The sequence below is a fragment of the Caloenas nicobarica genome, chromosome Z (assembly GCF_036013445.1).
Source record: "Caloenas nicobarica isolate bCalNic1 chromosome Z, bCalNic1.hap1, whole genome shotgun sequence".
NCBI classification, from domain to species: Eukaryota; Metazoa; Chordata; class Aves; order Columbiformes; family Columbidae; genus Caloenas; species Caloenas nicobarica.
Window position 1 is genome coordinate 67,710,197 of NC_088284.1, and position 13,031 is coordinate 67,723,227.

Sequence of the window (13,031 nt, forward strand, 5' to 3'; positions counted from 1 at the left end):
AACAGGTTGCCCAGAGAGGTGGTAGGTGCCCCAACCCTGGAGACGTTCCAGGCCAGGCTGGACGGGGCTCTGAGCAGCCTGATCTAGTTGCAGATGTCCCTGCTCATTGCAGGGGGATTGGATTAGATGACTTTTGAAGGTCCCTTCCAATCCAAACTCTTCTATGATTCTATTAAAACAATCCTTTTGAGCTTATCAAAACATCTCCCATGTTCGTTCTTAAAATTTCTCACTTGTAAGAGGACACATAACTTTTCCTGCTTTTTTTTTTTTCCCTCAAACCAAACAGCCACTTTGCCATGATGAACAGATAAATCATCCTATACTAGCCCAAAAATGTGAGCAGTAAGTGACCTCTAGTGCTCATGCTCACACTAGAGCTTGGCCAAGTGCCCAGATGCCCATACTGACAGCATAGCTATGAACATATCACAAGTTACAAGTTACTTATACTGAAATCAACTAAATAGAACAGACTTGCAGGCCTTCCTGGGTATTTTCTGCCCTTTGATCAAGCTACCATCACACAGGTGAATACGTAGGTAGGATTTGGGAGGATAATGCCACCTTAACCAAAAATGGAAGGACACAAGATAGCAGTGTAATTAGTGACAAGAGCTTCAGCACAAGTTCCTGCCTCCTGTGGCAGGAAAAGGGAGAACAGATACTCAAAGCACCCAGTTCATGTAGGAGTGATTCCACTGGCGAACAGCATTCCCATTCTCTTTCTTTGTAAGACCGAGGAAAACAAAACCAAACCCTTAAACTGCAGCTCAAAGCAGCACCTATTTAAGTGTATAATTAGACATAACTTCTCCTGACTCAGCTTCTCTTAAACAGCACAAGACGCTACGTTGTGGATCACTAGTGACTACATAGAATATCTACAAACTAACCAAAACTGACCTAGGACAGCCCCACAAGCAGAAGAGGGGCAGGACACCCAGAAAAAACGGTCTGTTCCATCTGTGCAGGTCTTTGCACATCTAAGAATGTTTGGAGGCATGGCTGCCTGCACTTTTCACTCATTGTCTCCCTTTGAAACAGGAGGTGCAGGTACAGTTGTAATCAGTCCTAGAAGGGATACTGCATCATGAAGCGTAAAGGCTGGGTACCAACACCATGTCAAAATTACATGAACTGGGCTATAAATGTGCAGCTCTGCCCTCTGCAGTATTTACAACCAGCTATTTTGCATGTGCAGTGACTGTACAAAGCAGTATCATGTGCAGGGGATTTCACAAAATGTTATGTAGGTGTGGAGACATTTTAAAATTAACTTCCATGGAAAGAGTAATTGGTACTAACTCTATGAGAAACATGCAAATAACTTCTAGTGACCACATTTCCCATTGAGATTTTCGGTTTAAGCAATCAAGGCAGACATTGTTTGCCTACAATCAGATTGAATCTGTGGTCTATGTAGTACTAATTTAGAGATCACTTGCTGTAGCTTGAGTCATGCAAAACCTAGGACGCATTCCATAAATTATCTAATGCTCTAGTGAAGCAGTTATGCTGCTTCCAACATCAGCAGAGGGAACACCCATTTAACACTACAGGATGCAAATTTAAAATAAGCAGCTGCCCCTCACCATTACTCCTGCCTATCAAGTAAGGCTATTCAGCACTTCCCTGCAGTGACCAAGCTTAGTGTCCATGTTGTGATTCAGATTCTCTCTGCCTTCTCCCCACCACCAAGCCTTTTAGCTGGCCCCTCTGACAACCAGGTTTTTTTTGTTTTGGTGTGGGTTTTTTTTGATGTTGGAGTTCAATGCTTAGTAGTGCTGCTAGACAGCATGGCAAATGGGCAACCTCCTTAAAGAAATGAGAACTGATTTCAGCAAGAGATATTGGGAATGTAGGCTGCTAGCCCAGTTGTTGAACTGTCTGAACAGAGATGTCAGTTTTGCTTTTGTTTTTAAGCAAGTGTTCATGATCCTCTGATGAAAGGTACTGTAGAAGTTTCTAAAAATACAAAAGGCTGCCAAACAGCCTTTCCCCCTTCCCTTCCAGGCAATCTCTTCAGACTGCTGTTCGTCACCAGCCTGCAAAATCACACAAATCAGTCAGCCCAGTCCTACTTAAATAATTCATAAATCCAATTACATCCACTTCTTTATATAGTAAGCTGGGCCCTAACAGATTCAACCTTCAGGATTAGAAGATGTGTAGGCAGCTGACCTCTGACTCTTGAATTGCTCAGGAGCTACATGTGGTTCAAACATACAGCTCTACACTGGGGTTAAGTCACATGTATGGCACACTTAGTCTCTATCTTGAGGGGACAAGAGAAGCCACGTATACTATCTGGGCACTTGTTACCATGTGTAGAAGTAAATTCAATGGAGGATGGTGGGGGCTAAAGCACTGGTGCCGCAGGAGGAGGCTGCAGCAGCTGGGCTTGTTCAGTCTGGAGGAAGGATGGCTCTGGGACACCTAACAGCAGCCCATTGGTGCTGATGGGGGGAAGACTGAGGAGATGCAGCCAGGTTCTTAACAAGTGGTGCATGGTGCGAGGATAGGAGATGATGGGCAGAAGTTCAAACGAGAAGTTCGGAGGGATATAAAGAGAAATTTTTTACCCCATGAGGGCAGCCAAGCCGTGGACCCAGGGCACAGAGTGGTTGTACCATCTCCGTCCTTGGAGGTTTTCAAACCCCAACCAGGTAAAGTCCCATTCAGCCTGTTCTGATCTCACAGCCAACCCTGTTTTAGGCAAGAGGTTGGGCTAGAAACCTCCTGAGGTGCCACGGAAGTTTCTTTGCCCTAGATCTCTATTCCCTAACAGAGGTTCCTTTCTACCTGAACTAGCTGGGTTACTGCATGACTCAAGTGCCAACTTAAAGCAGAGTGATGTGTTCACTAACCTGACCCTTGTCTCTACTTTCAAAGTACACCTTGTGATTATGCAGCATAAAGATTTTGGCATGCAGCTTGCAGGGTCCGGTATGTTTGGTATATCTGGTCTAGTGTAGGGATGCAGAGCTGTACACACTTTCCGTGTTTCAAAGCAGCAATTCTGAGGCTGTTATTTTAGCAAGCATGGATGTCCCTGGAAGAAACACAGAGCCCAACATAAACAGCATCCCATACTTTATACATACTTTTTCTGGGGTAATCAACAGTACAAAATCCTCTGTGGCTTACCTGGCCACCTATTTTGATGTTCTCATGGTAAGGATTTTTTTTTTTTTTGTAACTTAGGCATACAGATTTACATAGACACTTCAAATCAGTGAAATTTAAAGCACGTAGATAAAGATTTAGAGCACAAAGCAGTACTGTTCTAAGCAAATTAAAAAAACTACTGTGACAAACTGTTATATGCTGAACAAATAGGAACAGCACTAGAGATATTAACAGTATGAAATACAGGAACTATATTTTTCTCAAAAGTTTTGAAATATTAGTGATCTGTTATACTAGACCTCACAAGTTTATTCTGCTAAAAAACAGCATAAGACTGCTTCGTTTTGACATTTCTTTGCAAAGAATGTGAATTAGAAAACATAGATGTACAGCACTTTTCACAGGGTAGATAAAAAGCAGCATGAGAATATGCAAAGATGTTTTATAATAGTCAATAAAAAAGGATAGTGGGGAGAATAAAGAAATACATTCTATTTATTCTAAACACATTTTCTTCTGTGCAATCTTTTAAACTACACTGCAGTGTCTTGAAAATTACACTGGTAAGTACGGCAAGCAAATGAAACAGTGTGGCCTACTGCTAGAGAGTGAAACAGGGACTTAACAGTGACTCTACCTGGACACACACACCCCCCACAGCCCTAGGGATTACGCAATTGAAGCAACTTTATTTGACATAAGCACTTTGACCGCTATTAATTTAGGAAGCTACAAAAGCTAGTACTGTTATTCTAAAGAATGAAATAAGTAGTTTAAACAGATCCAAACCACACAAGTGCGTACTGTGTTTCTCCCCAAACACCACACAAAAGTGCGTATCAACACATGAAAGGAAATCTCTTCCCCACCCCCAATTTATTCATTTTAAACAGAAGGCACCACATTGAGCACATTCTGTTTGAACATTCGTTTTGCTTACATCTCATTTCCTTCCTCTCTTCTCCATGCTTCTCGACTACTCCTTGCAAGGCTGTGAAACAATCATCTGCTTTCAGCTGTTTATCTGCCTTCCCTCACTAGAAGCCAAGCCCTACAACATGAAAAACTTTACCATGGTAATCAACTCTTATGGCTCAAACTAATTAAGACAACACAGTAAAGAAAACAAAGATCCCATTCTCATGGAGATCATTATACTCATTAAGAACAAGCAAAATAATATGCAGAATGCACAAGACCTAACATACACAAAACCTTCCTGTTAATTTTTTTCTGATACAGAGATTAATTTAAAGAACAAAGCTCCAGACAGCAGTTCTTCAGCCAAGTTAGTCCTTTAGAGCACTAAAACTATGCTTCAAAGCTCTGCCTCTCCCCATCCTATTTATACTGGCAAACCTCCTGCTGACGAGCTCATTACGAAACAAAGCAGTTCTGCAGCCCTATTCAGTAACAGTAAGGTCCCAGCTAGGGTATTATGCTCGTTTTTGGGTGCTGCTCTTTGGGAAGGACCGAAATGAGCTGGTGAGAGTCCAAGGGAGAACAGTGAAAACAATCATCACGGAGAAACAAGATGGACACAGCCATGCCGGTCATTCACTTGCCAGTTCCACAACTCCTGGGAGCCCACAGGCAAAGTGGCTGGATGCAGCTTCTGAGACATATTTTCTAGTGGATACATGGCTCTGGAGTTTCTTTTGCTAAGAGCTGGGCTTCCAAGTATCCACATTCCCTGGTGTAAGGTTTGCATACCACACCAGATTCTCGACAGCTTTTTTATTATGAGGAAAATGCTAGATCTGCTTGAGACTTCAACTGGGACATTTCTGCCTAGCTATGCTTCACTGATACTCTAATATCATCTTTTCCCCCACACAGTGCCCTAAGTGAACAGGTCTTGCTTGTTTGTTATTTTATAAAATTATGACTTTTTTTTTTTCTTTCCCTTTTGTATCATGTCTTTAGGGTCTTATTAACTAGCATCCTCTCCCCTCACTCCCAGAATATTAAACTAACAGATAAGTAGGTTTGGTTAAGCACATCACAAACTAAAAAGAGAGGACAACTGATACCCACATTTCCAAGTAAATTACTAAAGCAGCAATAGCTATTCATCTCTCAAGAATGAAAGATAAGTCAATTATAGTTTTGCAACACACCATAAAAGCCCTTTGCTCTCTTAAAATTGTTATCTATAAATGACTTACGAAAACAAGCCAAACATGTTTGATCGAGACATAAAACTAAGGACGCATTTTATATTCTCTCTGGAAGCACTTGAGAAAAGGTTTCAAAAGCAAGGTTAAGATGCCAAAAGGATTATATTTACCTTAATGATGTACTATAATAAAATATGCAGCAAAACAACTCTCCCTGTGTGTGGCTATTCTGTTTCCCAGGACTCTACTGAGTCACTAAGTAATTCCCATTAATATTACCCTCCACGCTTAAAGTAATTTATTTATCCCCAAACCCATGCTAAATATTTATATTTGCTGAAGACATCACCATAGATTAAATTCATTCTTTACCAATGTTTAGCTAAGAGATGAACTAGTGCAGGCCTGCGCATTATTATTTGCATAACTTTAGCAGAATATTGAGTTCATTGCAGAAGTCCCTTCTCTTCTGGAGGCCTGTTGTACATCATCCAGCTTTCAGAAAATGCACATGTGCTCATTCTAGGTTGCTTCAGGAATCCAAAAGAACGAGTTCAGATTTCAACATATTACTTTATTAACTACAGTTTCTTAAAACCTCCTAAAAACATAGCTAAAAGAACAAACATTTCAGTTAGCACATGACAAGAATCCATAATTTTAAACTAATGGCCACTTCTGTTGCAACTTCACTAGTACCTTGTGAGGAATGACAGATTTTGAGCGTCTCTGTCTACTCGCTGAGAGATGCTTTGGGCTCGATGTACGGCTATGCTCCCAGTCCCACTCACAAGGAGACGGCAGTGCAGTAGTTCGCTCCCTGAAACACAAAGTTTCATTTGAGTCATGTATAATCACAGAAGAGTTACTGTGAAACCTGGGACATTGAAGTCCTAGAGATAGAGAGAATACAAAATACATTTCACTGGTTTGCCAGGCTTCAGCTCCCCTGGCAACCAAGTGGAAACATTAGTTGAATAAAGGACATACTCAGCAGTATTTGCACTTGCAGCAATGCTTCAGACTTCACTTCAAGCACTGTCCCTCATCAGGCATCCACACATGCCTGCACACGAGGCAACAACGACTTTTCGCAAACTAAATAGGGTACAGATAGGAAACATGCTTATAATCCCTCTGTTGCACTGGTCCTCTCCACAAGGCATCTGGGCGTTTTAATTTAGTCATAGTCTGACAGCTTAGCTTGCGCAAGAGTGTTGTACAAAGTTAAGCCAGTAAGAACGCTGTATCTTGAGTATAGCTTCCCTAAGAACAACCAGGTATATGTGCTACAGTGATATCAGTTGGTAACGTATCCACTCCAGTTGCCAAATGACAGGGGGAAAAAAAAAAAAAAATTCCAATGTAATTTGCTACTTCTTCACCTGCAACAGGCCTCTGCTACCCCTCTTCTGCAAAGGCAGTAAGTTTGCTTCCATTCAGCATCCCTGCCAGAGGTCTCCTCTTCTCCCCGACCCCTTGCTCTAGCCCTTGATTTTCCCGTGTAGGAAAACAGAAAATGAATGGCTTAACTAAGATGAAGGAGAAACTTTTGACAGAAATAGAAGCCAGTGGTTAGGGACTTCCCTAGCAGAGTATCTTATCCATACTGTAACAGTTTGTTTGTTCATTCATTTTCCTCACCAATGTATTTTTTTTTTTGTTCTGCTTAATACCCCATTGGCCATTTCTAGATAGTTAGAGTGCCATAAGAAAGAGATACTGAATGAATCCCGCAGAACTTCCCCAATTATCTACACGTATACCCCACATTTCACAGATTGTGTCTTGTGTCTGGCACCTACCTTTTCTTGAGCGCAATCATGATGAGGACCCAGGTTCAAAAAAGCAACCTTAAAACTTCTAAGATATTTTAAAGATACATATTGTCACAGATTAACTTCTTAAAAACTTCAAAAAATGCAAACACCTGCCAGACATTGCATTGTGAAACTATAATAGAAGTTCTTTTTCCCTCTCTGCTGATTATTACTTCCAGAAAGATACTTTTATGCTGAAACAAACTTGTTTTGGATCAAGGCATGACTTCTGAAGTCACAGAACAAAAGGATGCTTAATATGAGTTTACTATGCTGTGCATTATGAACAAACATCAGCTTTATTGTTCCAGGCTGTGCACAGAATACTATTCTAGAGGCTGCAGGAAAGTTACACAAGGAAGCTAAACCCAAACTACCACTGCTGTCATCATTTTGCCTCTACATCAAGATGCCAAAAGTCGTAAAAACAGATCTGTCACAGAAAACACATCAATATTCCAAGCAAAAATGGAGGTAGAAAAACATGTTCTATAATGCCTTTGATATGGAAATGTAAATGAATGCCTTGGCAAAACAACATAATTCCCCCTTTCCTGCTTTCTTTCACACCTTAGTCTGGGTTTTTAAATCAGGATTTTCACAACTTTCAAGTGATGGCACTGGAACTGGCATCACACTCCAATGCTATTTTTCTGTTAATTTTAGGAGATGATTAAGAGAAATAAAGGAGGTATTTGAATTAAGCATGCACCTGAATTTGTGCAGTGATGAGATGACAGATGAGGACTTCTATATCCCATGTTCCGCGTTCCGTTTTGGGAACCATCTCATTATGTCTGTTGCTTTTTTCTTTCCCCCCCTATACACAATCACACTTCTAAAACACCTTCTCCCCCTATGAACATGAGAGGGTACCTCTAGAAGTGGAGTGATAAGATGATGTTAGCAAAGTGAGCTATAAATTTGCTTATTCCTGTTGTAGAGAATTAGCATTCTGCAGCTAAAAAAAGAACAGCTTTTTTCTTCAACTCACGGTTCACTTTGCTGCAATCGCTGGTTACCAGCCTTTAGTTCCCAAAAAGTTTTAATGAAAACATAAAAGTGATCCCTATTACAGTCCAATGACAACAGCTTTTCTGCTTTTGTGAAACTGTTGGAATGACAAATCCAAACATAATCCAAATACATCTTAACCAGTTTGGAATTCCAAGTGCGTATAACAGTCGCATGAACTAAACCTCTCCCTGAAAGTAGGGAGATACCCGATCCAGTATGCTGGAAGTAAACACAAATATTAACAGGGTAGTGTCTTTTGCACTTTGACACTGACTAGCACTCAGTAGTAGATTAAAGCCAAACAGTCACAGTTATGAAACAAAAAAATAATGGATACTGAAGTTAGCAAGTTTCATTTTTAGATGGCTTGTTTCAAGCTGTGACTCTGGCCAAACAAGTCTACTTGAAAGCAAAGAGGAATTCTGGAGGAATGTACCATTACTTTCCAACACAACTCCTCAAACTATTGAGTTTTATCAACATGTAAAGAGTTGCTGCAAAATTCAAAGAGACTGGCATGTAGATAACTTACATAAAACCATCAAAGGAAGTCACAGTTCAGGACACTCCACTGTCCTGTGTCCAAATACGTTGTCCTAAGAACCCCTTTTAATGGGCAGATTTTTAACAAAAAGCCCTACAAGCACTTATTAATACGATACCAGAAGCTTAGGATGAACTTGAAGAATACTTGTGCAGAAAACAGGCTGGAAACTGTTGGCTTCAGCATATATTCTAGACTGGTTTTCGTGGTTTTGGTGATGCAACTATAAAAAAAGATCATATTGTGCACTGTATTTTAATGGCTTTTACTGTTGCTACTACCATCAGAGGAAGTGCTCTTGTGGAAAAATTATAGGATAAATCTGCGTTCAGTCACAGCCAAACAGTCAGAGTTTTACTCCAAGCTTTTCTTTGAAGTCTTGCTTACAGAAAACTATTCCAAACCAGTACAAACATATTAATTGCTCTTGAACACAAGCTACTCACTTTTTGCACTCCGCTGCAACGTCCGAAACAGAGTGACAGCATTCTAATGTACAGCAAAACTAGGAGAGCCTAGAAGGGCTTGTGAAGACACCCATCCATTGATGCCACTCATGTAGGGGAAGGTGGGAGAGAATGACAATCCCCTCTCACTGAAACCATGTGTTTTTGAAGGAAACGGTCATAAACAGAAATAATTTTCTGAAGCCTAATACTTGTGTGGCACAAGAAAGCACTCTGGATAGTCTTTAACAAAACCAGAATGCTCAATATTTCACATTTAACATTAATAGCCTTAATTTACTTCTCTTTTAATAACTAAAACTTTCCTTCAAGGAAATGGTATTTCTGAGTATGATGAACTCTTGCTTCCCAGCAGAGAAGGAAAGTTGCACACACAGAGAAAAGTGTTTTTCTTTTCCATTTTTAGAAGCTGCTAGTTCTCTCATGGATATAACTAAAATATGTATATCTTCAAATGGGGGAGGGGGAATGCATACATATGCACATCAGCTTAGTAGTAAGTAACAAACACAAAGCAACCATTTAATTTTCATTCTGCTGAGTACACACCTGTTTAGCCTTTCTGTTCTTCAGCAAACGCCTGATTTAGAAATAATACCTTATCCTACTTATTATACTAGCCAAGGACAAGAAGTACACAGAAATCTCTAATGAAAGAACAAAGTTTAATTACAACCACAGAAGACACACCATTTGGAAGGTACGAAAAAAGATTAACAAGTTTTTAAATTGCATGATTCAAGGTACGCACAGGTTTTTCCACAGTTATTCACTGATTAGTTTTTAACACTTACCCTGGGTGTTTCCACAGATTTGCATGTCTACCCTCAGGAAGCAGTTCTCTCTTGTTAAGGGGAGTAATACCAATCGCCGCTTCTAAAATAGTTACATATTTCTTGTACCGCATCCTGCCTCTCTCAAGAGTCCCACCACGCTAAGTTATCATCCAAATGCAGATGCTGCGACTGAAGTCATGCCTCTTCACCTATCTGAACTGCTGCTTTTCAAAACATGCTGCACTTCAAAGAATAAAAATAATGCTTTTTCCCCCTCTCCCAGGCTTGAAGAGTTAGCAGGAGAGAGAAACCGAAGAAAAACTCCTACCAGATTCCCCTGAAACGTCATTGTTACATAATTCGATCTTTGAATAAGACACTAATAAAAATGATTGAAGAGACAATCACGGTTCTAAGCCTGGCCGGATAATGCACACTCTCCAATTGACTAATCCTTTGCTAAATCTCTGCTGTCTATAATCTTTCAAGTACTAATGGAGGACTAGGTAACGTCTCTGTCAAATCCATCCACGGACTAAAAGAGATCTGCACAGAAAACTTGAGACTGTTTCAGACATTGTGACAGTCAAAAATAGCTCTTGCTTCAACTTTTCTTCTCAGCACCACAAAGCTCTGTACAACAGAACTGTTAGAAGGGATTTATTTGATCTGTTCAGAAAAGACACAGAGAAACATTTCCTTATGTGAATTGTATGGAATTAAGAAAGCTAAAGACTCCCATTATGATACCTACTAGTCATTCAAATGTGCCTCACACTATGCCAGAAGTAATTTTCCATGTCAAAATTGTTCTTGCCATGAGGTAAGCAACTGTACATGCCAAAGACCTCAGATACTAACTACAAAGTTAGAGGCAGATGTACTTGTTGAATAACAGGGACATCTTGGAACTGCTGCAGCACTGTCAAATTGCAGTACTATAAGAGACATACTTGATTGTAAAAAGACTAACTAAGGAAATGTTGTTGCAATGCTACTTAGATACTAAGATTGTAAGATATGAATGTTTTTTATATAACTATATATTATATAAATATTACATACTTCTGCAGTACTGTAGATAAAAATGTAAAAAGAACAGACAGGATGGGAAGATGGACGACTTCAACTACAACTATCTCTGTAAAGTGAGCATTTTAGTTATTCCTCAGTATTATCAGACACGTCTATATTTCTGTTGGGTTGACTTCGTATTGCATGCTATTTATTTAGAAACTGCTAAGATGAAAACCATAAGTTTTCATTACTTATACTGTAAAATATTCTACTCTTAACAACACGATCTGTATAACCATTGCCAGGTCCTATATTACTTACAATCCTATGTTACCCATATTTGGTGTTTAATATTCAGCTAATTGTGAAGGTTATGTTAACACATGCACACATTGAACTCTCTTAAGCTATTACTAAACAGTAATCCCATAGAACTGACCTTAGAAGATCAAAATAAAATTAAGCATTTTTTTTTATTCAGGGAGTACCACTAAAAACAACTGTCAGAGGGAGAAATTCAGTTGTCACCTACCTAGTTGCATGCTGATATGTAAGGAGTATACAGCCTGAAAAATTCTGATGTACTAAGAAAATAAATATATTAAAAGCACAGAAATTAAATTAAGTAAAGAATTACTTCTCCATGTCTTAACTACAACTTCAAACATCTGTATACAAAGTATTAAGAAGCTTAGGAATGTGAAGTACTACTAGAAGGCTGCAAGCACAGCTAACATCATTATCCCTGCACACATCCTGACTTCTGATAGCTTGGGCAGCTCTGTGGCAAAGGCAGTACTGACTAGGAAAAGACAAGATAAGCAGCAGGCAGTTTTTTGACTATTCCAGTTTTTAAGAACCTTCTAACTGTAGTAGTCCATGTAGAAACATTTCAACAAAATCAAATCTTCCCTCAAAGTCAGTTTTGTTAGCACCATCTGTATTACCACAATTTCTCCTATGAAGTTTTGGTACTTCTTTCTGTCCCCCGCTTAACACTTTATTAATCCTAAATTTTCCCCTTATAAATCTAAGAAACAGTTCTTACAAAAACTTCCCAGAAGTACTTTTCAAAGACATGCAAAGTCTAAAAACCATCTACTGCAGCTCTGGTCCATATTTTGTCTCTTTGGGCAAATCCAATTAATTCTCACCTGTACAGGTGCTCAACAACTAGATTTGTACACAGAAAAGCCAAGTTCACACAATAAGCACAAGTTACTCCCAAGCACTGCTTTTGGCTAAATGTTTCATGAAGTCTCCTGATATCTAGAGGGAGGGAGGGAGTGACTCACAGTTTATCAACTTCCTTCAACTTTTTTTCGAAAACAGAAATTCAAAGCTATTAGTGCATTAATTGTTAGTGAAGGATGGCTTTTGCAGAGCAAACAAGAGGTCTAAAACATACCTTCGCCCATTGTTTCCTGTTGGGGAGTTACCATCCACTCCCCTTCTTCTGGTCTTGTATTTTTTCAAGAAGAACAAACAGCAAGTTTTATTGTAAAGAACACAGTGCAATTCTCCTAACTGAGGACAGAGAAGTGAACAAACATAATCTGAGAACTAAGCTGTTAAGAAAAATATTTTTGTCAACTTCAGGACCTCATGTTCCTCAGCCACATCCAAAAAGATAACAGCAAGAAATCACCTCACAGCTTGGTAAAAAGATTCTTCACTTATTCACTATATTTGCGTTCTCTGCTAACCTTCTCCCTGTCAATCTCTCACACAAATGACTAACCAGTTTACAAAACTAAGAAAATCTAGCAACACATTTCTATCAAACTGATAGAGTGCATTGTGGCAATGTACCAAAAGGCTTGGAGCACTTGTCACAGCCTCGCCAAGCTGCTGTAAGTGTATAAGAGGTCTCCATGAAGATTGTCAGCTTTTTTTGAACTGTTCCAAAGTTTCTCACTCTTTTCTGTGCTTCCTTAGTTGAGACAGAGGGGGGAAAAAAAAAAAACACAAACACACAAACAAACAAACCAACCAACCCCCCCACAAAAACAAAAAACCAAACCGTTTCAGTCTTAAGGCTGCGATTTCAACCTGGCTGAAATCCTACTGGTGACTTTTATAAAAGCAGTTCTGAATTTTGCTTATTTTCATTCACACTGTAAAAACTATAGACTCAA

The 13,031-nt window shown here is 39.5% G+C and overlaps 1 protein-coding gene across 3 annotated transcripts in view; it reads right to left on the reverse strand.

Annotated features, from left to right (window-relative positions):
* Nucleotides 1-13,031, reverse strand: part of TJP2 (tight junction protein 2) — a 64,020-nt gene that overhangs the window by 45,227 nt on the left and 5,762 nt on the right. For 2 of the 3 annotated variants that reach the window (XM_065657895.1, XM_065657894.1), the window contains exon 2: nt 5,952-6,072. The exons of the other annotated variant lie outside the window; for it this stretch is intronic. The gene's annotated coding sequence lies outside the window, so the exon portion shown is untranslated. The remainder of the gene's footprint in view (nt 1-5,951; nt 6,073-13,031) is intronic. 3 annotated transcript variants of the gene reach the window in all.